The following is a 12317-nucleotide window of genomic DNA, read 5'->3' on the forward strand; positions in this document are numbered from 1 at the left end:
CCACAGGGCAGGGGTGAAGGTATCGCAATCAATCGTTTAGAGAGCAGCAATATATTGACTATTCCACAAGTAGGGAGGGCATAGAATGTAGACTGCTGTGTGTGCATGTGAGCTCGCCAATACACTTCTCACAGAAAACGTAATTTGTCCACTTTTGTAATTCACAGTAGTGGTGCTCAAACTTACCAGAACAAAGTGCTAGTGTGTTCTACACCTTTATTGGTCCCTGTATGAGGTTAGTATGATGTAGCTAGCATAAACGAATAGCACAAACCCATACAATTAGCTTTTTAACAGCACTTGGTCGTTCAAACGATATTAATTAAAGCATTTTATTATGGTCAACGGCACCGAAAGTTCCCTTGGCACTGTCCATATATGACAAAAGTCCCACTATAGGATCGATTTAAATATTTAAAAGTTATATATTTTCTCTTGGGATCTGGATGTGCAGTTGTTATGTAAATAACGTCAGAAGGATACAGTATGGTTATTTGTTACCTAAATTTAGCACTATCACTCAAAATTCACACAACTGTAGCCTGACATGTCTATAATCAAAATTCATTTAAACTATTCACCAATCAGCAAGTTTTAAGGCGGGATATGAGGAGTATCCAGTGAAAATATTGACCTGGCTACAGTCAGAATTCTCAGTGTTCAAACTGCCACCAACTGCCATGTATGAGCGTGTGAAGTCAACCAGCTATTGTCATGTCACCATTTTCGAGCTCCGTAAATGTAAACAATGGAATATTCAGTGAAATCTGCCTGTTTTTCGGTTCCGTTGAGGGCCAGCATTTAAAATTGATGAAATGCTGGTAAAAGCCACAAAAATAGTCATTTTATCACATTAAAATTCCACATTATCAGAATTATTGTCCACAACACGTTAATTTATGGCTAAACTTATCTTAATCATAATATTCATGTTAATTTCAGGAAATACATTTTTCGGTTGTCCTCCCTACCACATGATGCAAACCACTCATCCGTAGTGAGAATCGGTAGAGAGGTGGTCTGGTACTCATCTTTTCATCTCAACACCAAATGTATTCAGTGTATTGCAAAAACTGAAGCAAGAATTGGCCTTGCTGTTCCAATACTTTGGAGGGGACTGTACGTCTCAGCCTACAGAGCTGGAACTGCAAAGGAATTAATAAAAGGGTCAAGCAAAGTAAGGTGATGCATCATCTCCATTGCTTGGACATAGATATTATCTATCTCCAAGAGACCCATTTAAAAGTATCAGACCACACCAAGCTTCAGAAAAAATGGATCAGCCAGATGTATCACTCACAGTTCCAGGCTAGAGCAAGATGGGCAGCAATACTAATTCATAAATCGGTCCCCTTTGTCTCCTCAGGAGTCATATCTGACCCCAATGGGAGGTATGTTATTGTTGTAGGGAGCTTCTATAATACCCCCATAATTCTTGCCAATGTTTATGGTCCCAGTTGGGACAACAAGGTTTTTTTCCGATTGTTCTTCAAAATTCCTGACATGACCATTCATTTTTTTTCAACAAGACAGCGTTTATTAATATCCCTGTTGCTGGCTGTGATGTAAATCAAAATAAATCAATGGGCTCCAGAATAAAAAAACTGAGAGAAAAGGCTGCATATAATAACCTATTTGGATTGTGATTTATATTTTATGTTCAAACATACAAGAAAACTGTATCATTCTTGTTTCAATGTTTTTTATTTCGTAATCACATTTTTTCTGAAAACTACAGGTGCCAAAATCATTGGCACCTCCAACGATTATTGTAAATAAAATCAAACAAAGTTAAATTGGCAATACAATTTTATGTTAATTTTGTAAACCTGTCTAAAGGAACTATATTATGTCATTCCATCCTGTTCCTATAAAATGTAGGAAACAAGCATGCAAAATCATCAGCATGGGAAAAGCCATGTATATATTAGATTTTATATACATATATGTATATAAAAGGTTAAACATACCACTTAGTACTGAAAGTGCAATAACAAGAAGGCATAAAACCTGGAATGGTTGCAAACTTGCCAGAAAGAGGAAGCAAGTGCATTATCCCCACGGATGGTAAGGAAAATGGTGAGGAGGCGATCAGTAACCCAAAGATCACAGTTGGTTGTGTCTTGGGGTCACCAAGTCTAAAAAACACCTCTGTACCAGAAAACGCTTTGGAAGAGAGTGCTATGGTCATGGTGGTTAGATGTTTTGCTGCCATTGGTCTAGGGGCACCATTTAAGATCAATGTTCCAATGAATAAAACATAGTCTATATTGTAAGTGGCTGATTATGTATGCCGTTGAATTGTGCCTGGAATTTCTCCGCCGCTATAGAACAGGCGTAAACTGAGACACAAGATAGACACAGATTTAGGCTTCGAAGATGCACTGAAATAATATTTGCAACAAGAATCCCAAAAGTTAAAAGTGGTCCTGTTCACACATGTACGTACATCATTTTATAGTTTCAGTTTTTCTGTTTTTAATTAATGTTAAGATTAACCAGATAAAGATTTAATAGAGATTTACCCGTATAACAGAGTGCAAAACTAGTAGTTGTGCTTCAGGTGAAAGTCTTGTTTTCAATGTACTGCAAATCACAATGTAGTATGGAGGACTGTTTAAACACACCACTTCGTGTACGAGTAGCCTACAGATACGGATAATTTAATTGGTTATGGATACAGATACGAATACTCACACACACCTAATCAGTAGAGCTTCAATATAAGCACATGACTGTATATTCACTCAATGCTATCCATGTATCCAGTAAAGGGGAGTAATTTATTTGCATTGTAATATTGTACACATTCTATCAACATTATGTAATAATTTTTGCTCTCTTGCTGTCAGCAACAACAACATGGAAATAACATTAATAGAGCTGTGTATATGTAGTAGCATCAGAAAGCATTAACTTTTTGCAAAATCAATATACACTCTACACTCTACAATATACTCTGTAATATAGGATCTATCAATTAATCACACAAGTTGATTGTATTGTAATTGTATGTTACGTACCAACACAGTTTGTGGCCAAGCTATGTAAAAAGAGTGATACAAGATTTTCTGTCTTTCAGCTAATGCAAACATTTCACTAAACACATGTGATTGTGATTGTGATTATTTTCTGTATTGTTAAGCAATTCGAGACCTCAGAATTATAAGGTTCTAATTGACATTTTCTACAAAAATGAGTTAGTGGAGTACACAGGCAATGTTTTCCATGGCCAAGCAGTGGGGAAAGTATCTCCTGGCATGATACATCCAACTCTGGAATGCTTCTATCGGAATATCACCACATGGCTCCTTGTGTGTGGATTCCATCACCATGTAGAGAACATTTTTTCAGTTGGATTCAGAGATGGTGAACTGGAGTCCCGTAGGGCTCAGTTCTTGGTCCTCTCCTTTTCTCTCTATACACCATGTCTCTTGGTTCTGTTATCTCTTCCCAGGGCTATTCTTACCATTCTTACACCGATGACACCCAACTATTTCTTTCCTTCCCCCCCCAATACCCAGGTCACCACACAGATCTCTGCCTGCTTGGCTGATATCTCTGTGCGGATGACTTCCCACCACCTGAAGCTTAACCTTGCCAAGACTGAGCTTCTCTACATCCCTGCTAAGTCCTCTCCGACAATCGACCTCTCACTGATTGTTGAAGACTTTGTAGTACCCTCCACCCATACGGCCAAGAATCTTGGGGTGACATTTGATAACCACCTCACCCTGGCTCCACATGTATCCTCCACTGCCAGAACCTGCAGGTTCTTCCTCGACAATATACGCCATATCAGTCATCTCCTGACGGAGAAAGCCACCCAGCTCCGAGTTCCTGTCTGGATTACTGCAACTCCCTCCAAGCCGGTCTCCCAGCTTGTACCATCAAGCCCCTCCAGCTGCAGCCCGCCTGATCACCAGTCAGCCCAGGTCAGCTCATGTCACCCCACTCCTCATTGGCCTCCACTGGCTTCCTATTGCCGCACGTATCCGCTTCAAGGCCGTACTTGTCACGTTTCATGTTTGTCATGTCATGTTTTATGTTTAGTCATTGTCTTAGGTACGTTATTGTCATGTCACATATTATGTTAGTCTATCCTCGCCACGTTTTTATGTTTTATTTCTTGTTACGTTTCATTGTCATGTCATGTTATGTTTCATGTTTAGTTCTTGTTACCATTTATTTCTTAGTCTTGCCATGTCATGTTATATACATACATGGGCTGTTGGGGTTTGGAACACAATTGGTGATTGTGCTTCAAGTCCCTGGGTCTCATTCATGAAACGTGAGCTCCGATCTTTTCGTAGCTACTAACAAAATCTACACCTGCTGCTGACCACGCATAGTGCTTGTGTAAATTCAAGAATGCACATAAATAATGCTTGTCACTATTGGAAATTGACATTTTACTTCATATTGCGCTCTGTTATGTAAACAATACGCAGATGCCTTTGAAACACGTGATATGAACATGACAAACAATTAAAAATATAACACATTTAGTTAAATTAGTTGGAAATTAGCAGGTTTAAGATCCAGATTAGGTTCATGATTGTGAATTATCTATGTAAATCGACTCAATAGATTACACATTCTTTCTACATGTTGAATGATAATAAATAAAATAAAAAATAAATATATATATATATATATATTATATAAAGAATATAGGCCAATAATAGGCTAAAATCACAAAAAGGATGTAAACAATTACCATATCTGGGTCACTCAGGTGGTGTCAATTCTAATTAAACTTCCCACAATGAAGGCCTTTTATAGTCTTCGTTAATGGTAACAATGGCTGACCTTGCGCTCTTGCATGATTTGGTGCAATTAAGACGCTGGAGAGAGAGGTATTTCAGGGATCGAGCAGATATGTTGGCTGAGAGTGATGAATGGTTGATTAGTCGTTTCCGACTACCAAGACCAATTCTGTTGCATTTATGCAACATTTTGGAGCCTAATCTGACAAGGCCAACAAGACGCAGCCATGCCATCCCTGCACATCTACAGGTACTATCTGTGCTTGGCTTTCTAGCCACAGGGACCTTCCAGCGTGAGATAGGTGACACGTCCGGCATTTCGCAACCAACTATGAGCCGCATCCTCCCTGCTGTGCTCAATGGTATTTTAAAACTAGTGGCAGAGTACATCAAATTTCCCTATGACGCACAACGGCAGGTAGAAGTGATGCAGGGATTCAGTGCAATTGCAAACATGCCAGGTATCATCGGTGCCATAGACTGCACACACGTACGCATCAAGGCTCCATCTGGTGATGCATTTGCTTACATAAACCGGAAAAACTTTCATTCCGTTAATGTGCAACTGATCTGTGATGCAAAGTGTGTGCTGTTAAACGTTGCGGCACGGTGGCCTGGTGGGACGCATGATGCATTTATCCTGCGTAACAGCGCAGTTGGCATGTGTTTGGAGGATGGAGCTGTCAGGAATGGCTGGCTCATTGGTAAGAATATAGCCTGCCTATACAATTGCACTCGCCAGCTAGAAATATGAGACGTTTGTTTTTTTTCCGTTTTAAGTGTGGCTCTTTTTCTTTTGAAAGAAACCTTTAATAAATCTTATTCGAAAAATGTTTAATTTACGTTGGCTGCAGACTGACTTATTTGGAGCTCTACAGTATAAAACAGAGCTTTAGGCTATTAAGATTCAAATAATTTGAAGACGATGCATACAAAACTGCAGTGGGCTATATGTTATCCATATCCTTTCTTGAAATGAATGTTAAATAGCTCTACATTCCGACACTGATATCCATTACGCACCATTACGCACAATATAACATTACTGGTTTCCCGTTTCCACTTCATTCAATCCGAAGAGAAACCCCCACAAATGTTCTGTTTGTTTGGTGGGACTGTACGACCTAGGTTAAACTATACTAACCACTAAGCTATCAGTGATGGTTTTCAGAATGTATTATGATACAACAATTATCACCTTACCATCTGGGTTTGATGTTGTCTCCAGTGGAGGCATGTCGGTGTCTCCATCATGTATAATTCCTGACAGAGAGGTCTTCCCAATAATGCCAGTGATGCGCTCGTCAGCAGGTGATATTTGTGCCTGTGAGCCTCCTCCTCCTGTGGCTGATGCATGTTTTTTGTGTGCGCTTATACGTTTCTTTGCCTCCAGTTTCATGTCAAACCATTTACGTTTCACCTCGGATATGGTTCTATTGTCTACAGAGGCAACATTAACAGCATCTGTCACCTCCTTCCAGGCCTTTGCTTTCCCTGTCCCTGTCACAACATCATTACTGATAGACGAAAAGAAAATATTTTTTCTTGACTCCACTTTCTTTCTCTCTCTTTGTTTGCGCCATGATGACTGACTGGATGCGTCTACACCTCCTTATATGGTAATCATTGTCTATTCATGGGCGGGGATTTATGCTAATTGCTGATTACCGGGAGCGCGCTTTCACTTTACGATGGATTGGCATTCATGATCATACACACGAGTTTACGATCAGATCTGAGTTTCCCGCGGTGTTCATGAATCCGGAGTAGGTTTTTAGTAGCGTGGACGTTTATGTGCAAATCTGAAAATAGTTTTACTAACGTTTCATGAATGAGACCCCCTGTGTATGAAAAAAACCAACCATGCCTACCATTTTCTTTTTCCCACTACCCTGTTCCTCTTAGCTTCCCTAACATGACTTGAAACTGCTTCTATAAACATACAGAGCTTCGTAAAGGCTCTCAATATAGTTCCTCGCCCTGTTATTATTGTGCTTGTCCCAACAACCAGCAATCGTGGTTTGTCCATGTCTTTATGGAAAACAAACTTAAATTCTCTATCTTTCACTTTGATGTGGGTGAGAACTTCAAGGCCTCATCATATTAGAATTCAGCCGACCAACATAAATTGGAAATTTATTCATAAAGCATATATTACTCCACTTTGTTGATTCCAGATTAAGCTCTCTGATGACAAATATAGCAAGCTATGTCTCCTTGGTGCTGCAAGGACATGTTTGCATATATTTTCAGATGGGCCAACAATCCAGGATTCATGGAAATGTCAGCTTATTCTTTATTGATCGATTAATAAATTTGGAAAATGCCTCTTTCCTGCTCCACTGCTTTTAGGAGATGACTCACTACTACAATTTTCAGGTAAACTATGAGGCAGGTTTAAATGAAAGTAAAAAAAACAAAAAACATATCCTTAGGGGGTGGTTTGAATCTGGAATACATTTAAAAGCAACATGGCTGATGTTGACGTTTTTGAATGTGTTGATTCTGCAGTAATCCATAGCAAAGACCCATGGGGGTCAGATCACTAACTATAATTAACTGGTGTAGGTCCAGCTACGATGTGAAATTATTAATTACTATGTTTTACACATACAGGGGGGCAAAAAAGTATTTAGTCAGCCACCAATTGTGCAAGTTCTCCCACTTAAAAAGATGAGAGAGGACTGTCTTTTTCATCATAGGTACACTTCAACTATGAGAGACAGAATGGGGGGAAAGAATCCAGGAAATCACATTGTAGGATTTTTAATGAATTAATTGGTAAATTCCTCGGTAAAATAAGTATTTGGTCACCTACAAACAAGCAAGATTTCTGGCTCTCACAGACCTGTAACTTCTTCTTGAAAAGGCTCCCCTGTCCTCCACTCGTTACCTGTATTAATGCCACCTGTTTGAACTCGTTATCAGAATAAAAGACACCTGTCCACAACCTCAGTCACACTCCAAACTCCACTATGGCCAAGACCAAAGAGCTGTCAAAGGACACCAGAAACAAAATTGTAGACCTGCACCAGGCTGGGAAGCCTGAATCTGCAATAGGTAAGCAGCTTGGTGTGAAGAAATCAACTGTGGGAGCAATTATTAGAAAATGGAAGACATACAAGACCACTGATAATCTCCCTCGATCTGGGGCTCCACGCAAGATCTCACCCCGTGGGGTCAAAATGATCACAAGAACGGTGAGCAAAAATCCCAGAACCACACGGGGGGACCTAGTGAATGACCTGCAGAGAGCTGGGACCAAAGTAACAAAGGCTACCATCAGTAACACACTACGCCGCAAGGGACTCAAATCCTGCAGTGCCAGACGTGTCCCTCTGCTAAAGCCAGTACATGTCCAGGCCCGTCTGAAGTTTGCTAGAGAGCATTTGGATGATCCAGAAGAGGATTGGGAGAATGTCATATGGTCAGATGAAACCAAAATAGAACTTTTTGGTAAAAACTCAACTTGTTGTGTTTGGAGGAGAAAGAATGCTGAGTTGCATCCAAAGAACACCATACCTACTGTGAAGCATGGGGGTGGAAACATCATGCTTTGGGGCTGTTTTTCTGCAAAGGGACCAGGACGACTGATCCGTGTAAAGGAAAGAATGAATGGGGCCATGTATCGTGAGATTTTGAGTGAAAACCTCCTTCCATCAGCAAGGGCATTGAAGATGAAACGTGGCTGGGTCTTTCAGAATGACAATGATCCCAAACACACCACCCGGGCAACGAAGGAGTGGCTTCGTAAGAAGCATTTCAAGGTCCTGGAGTGGCCTAGCCAGTCTCCAGATCTCAACCCCATAGAAAATCTTTGGAGGGAGTTGAAAGTCTGTGTTGCCCAGCGACAGCCCCAAAACATCACTGCTCTAGAGGAGATCTGCATGGAGGAATGGGCCAAAATACCAGCAACAGTGTGTGAAAACCTTGTGAAGACTTACAGAAAACGTTTGACCTCTGTCATTGCCAACAAAGGGTATATAACAAAGTATTGAGATGAACTTCTGTTATTGACCAAATACTTATTTTCCACCATAATTTGCAAATAAATTCTTTAAAAATCAGACAATGTGATTTTCTGGATTTTTTTTTCTCATTTTGTCTCTCATAGTTGACCTATGATGAAAATTACAGGCCTCTCATCTTTTTAAGTGGGAGAACTTGCACAATTGGTGGCTGACTAAATACTTTTTTGCCCCACTGTACATTACACTGTCAATATATGAACATAATAAGAGACATGACTGGATCTGCTGCATTCAGGCTGAGCTGACTGAAAACAAGAAATTGGTAATAGTAAACAGTAAATGGACAATGGTATCAGAAGCCAATGGTATCATCCTGGTATACCCTGGTAATTAGCATCTCTCTGAATTTTATTTAGTATGAAAGGAGTCAACAACCACTATTCAGCTAGCATCAGTCTGCTTGTGAGGTGGCGCGGATGGTGCAGTGGGTAGCACTGCCGCCTCACAGCAAAGAGGTCCTGGGTTTGAATCGCAGTTGGCCGGGGCCTCTCTCTGTGGAGTTTGTATGGTCTCCCCGTGTCTTGTGGGTTTTCATGCAGGTTAGGCTGAGTCTAAATTGCCTGTGGGTATGAGTGTGTGTGTGAATGGTGTTTGTGCCCTGTGATGGACTGACAACCTGTCCAGGGTGTATTCCTGCCTTTCGCCCAATGTGTGCTTGGTTAGGCTCCAGCCCCCCAGCGACCCTGTTCAGGATAAGCGGGTTAAGCTAATGGATGGATGGATAAGTGAATTTGACTGTGGAATGAGTATTGCCGCCAGATGGGGTGGTTTGGGTATCTCAGAACCTGCTGATCTTGTGATTTTCATGCACAACAGTCTTTTAAAGGGAATGGTGAAAAAAACTAAAAACATCCAGAGGAGAGGAGAATGAGCAGAGGAGAATGAGCAGACTTGTTCAAGCTAACAGAAAGGCCACAGATGCTCAGATAACAGCTGCTTATAACAGTAGAGCATGCCCAGTTCCACTCCTGTCAGCTAAGAACAGGAAGATGAGGCTACAAAGGCCACATGATTAGCAAACCTGCTAATCCTGAAGTTGTGATAAAATGTTGCCTGGTCTGACAATCTTGATTTCTGATGTGAAATGCAGATGGTAGGGTCATAATTTGGCATAAACAGAATTAATCTATGGACTGCCTTGTGCCAATGGTGCAGGATGGAGGTAGTAGTGTAATGGTGTGGGGAACATTTTTTTCTTGGCACACATTCCAATTGAGCACCATGTTAATGCCACAGCATACTTAAGCATTATTGCTGATGACTGTATCTGCATCCCTTTTTTGGACATAGTTCCCCTTTTCAAATGGATACTTCCAGTAGGGGAAATTTGAAGCAGGTTCCACAAACATGACAGGGAATTCAGTTTACTCTCAATCCAATAAAGTACTTTTGGGCGTCCGCCATCAGACCCCTCCAACTTATCCAGAATGCAGCAGCTCGTCTGGTCTTCAACCTTCCCAAATACTCACACGTCACCCCCCTGCTTACTTCCCTCCACTGGCTGCCTGTCATGGCTTGCATCAAATTCAAAACATTGGTGCTAGCCTTCCAAGCAGTTAAGGGGTCTTCCCCAGCTTACCTACAAAAAATCATCAGACCCTACACCCCTGCCAGACCTCTTCGTTCAGCCTCCACAGGTTGCTTGGCACCTCCCCCTCTCCGAACCTCCACCTCACGCTCACGACTACTGTCTGTTCTGGCTCCACGGTGGTGGAATGAACTCCCCGTTGAGGTCAGAACTGTAGAATCTCTCCCCTCCTTCAAGCGCAAACTGAAGACTCATCTCTTCAAGCAGCACCTCTCCCCATCCCTCCCTACCTCCCTGTGAACCTTAATTGTTGTCTTTGTGATTTACGTAGTGTTTCGGTATTTTTATTTGGCTAGGTAAGCAGTATTTGGATAGTTAAGTTTGGTCACTTTGGCTTTGTTGTTTGTTTGTTTATTTGTTGATTAAAAAAAAAAATAGGCCCTGGTCCTTATCTTTGTTGTACGGGTAGCAATTGAAATTGTACTTCCCTCTAGGGTCTTTCAGCGCACTTACCCCTGGTTATGGGTATGCACTTTGTTGTACGTCGCTCTGGATAAGAGCGTCTGCCAAATGCCAATAATGTAATGTAATGTAATGAAATCAGTCTTCTGAGCTTTCTATACAGGAAAACAACGCACAAGCAGGTTTCATGCACCAGCTTTGTGCAGTTTGCTTCTTATGCTGTACCACGTAATGGGCAGGGCAGCTGTGCTGATTCATCAAACAAGACAGGTGGAAAGGGAGGGGAGCTGAGCTGCAGGGGACATTCTTCCCTTTGTCCTCAAGACAGGGTAAATGGGATCATCGCTGTCCATGGTGCCAATGGTGCCAATGGTTTTTCCTGTGCAATTAGGAGGAATTATTCAAATTATTAGTTTAATCTGGGCTAGGAAATAATAATTCTCATAGTCATAAGAAATTCTAGTCTATGGCAAATGTCTCTTTGTCCATGTTCACATTTTTTCTTTTCAGTCAGTTAACAGTAGATTTTACATGATTATATTAGTTCCATAATAAATTTTCTCTCTTATGAATCCATTTGACTTGTATTATTTGATTCATATTCTTGACCGCCTGCCACCAATGAATCATCAATCCAGTCAAATCACTGTTATACCAAAGATACACACCCCTATTTTATGAATGGCATTTCCAAACCTTTTGTATCAGATCACCCAATTTTTACTCGAGAAAAAGTATTGGAGCATGTGACTTAAACAATAAATAGTTCTGAATGTCTGCTCTTGGTTTTAGCCTTGGGTTTTGCCTGTGAAGATTGCATTTGTGTTAGAAAAGATAAACCAACATGAAGGCCAGAGACCTTTCTTTGGGAGAAAAGCAAGCCATTTTGAAGCTTAGAAAAGGAGAAATTGACTAGAGCCATTACATAAGCATTTGGGATAGCTTGTACAACAAGTCGGAATTTCCTGAAAAAGAAAGAAACCACTGGCATACAGGTCAACCAAGGAAAACAACAGCAGTTGATGACAGAAACAGTGTGAGAAGAAAACAGTCAGTGAAGTATCTCAATCAACCGTTTGAAGAAGACTTAGAGAACAGAAATATAGAGGTTAAACCACTAGACCACTCATCAGTAGTAAGAATCAGAGGGACAAGATTACATATACAAGAAGTACAGATGAGCCACGTTCTGGTACAAAGTTTTATGGACTGATGAGACCAAAATTAACCTCTACTAAAGTGATGGAAAGGCCAAAGTGTGGAGAATAAGGGATCGGCTCGTGATCCAAAACATATAAGCTCATCCGTGAAACATGGTAGAGGAAGTATCATGGCTTGGGCTTGCATGGCTGCTTCTGGAGTGGGCTCACTAATCTTTATTGATGATGTAACTCATGATGGTAGCAGCAGGATGAATTCAGAAGTCAAGAAAAACATTGTGTGTCCTAACTTACGGAGAAATGTGTCCAAACTAATTGGGAAGAACTTCGTCATGCAGCAAGACAATGGCCGAAAACACACTGGCAA

This window comes from Conger conger, chromosome 8 (assembly GCF_963514075.1).
Source record: "Conger conger chromosome 8, fConCon1.1, whole genome shotgun sequence".
Lineage (NCBI taxonomy): Eukaryota > Metazoa > Chordata > Actinopteri > Anguilliformes > Congridae > Conger > Conger conger.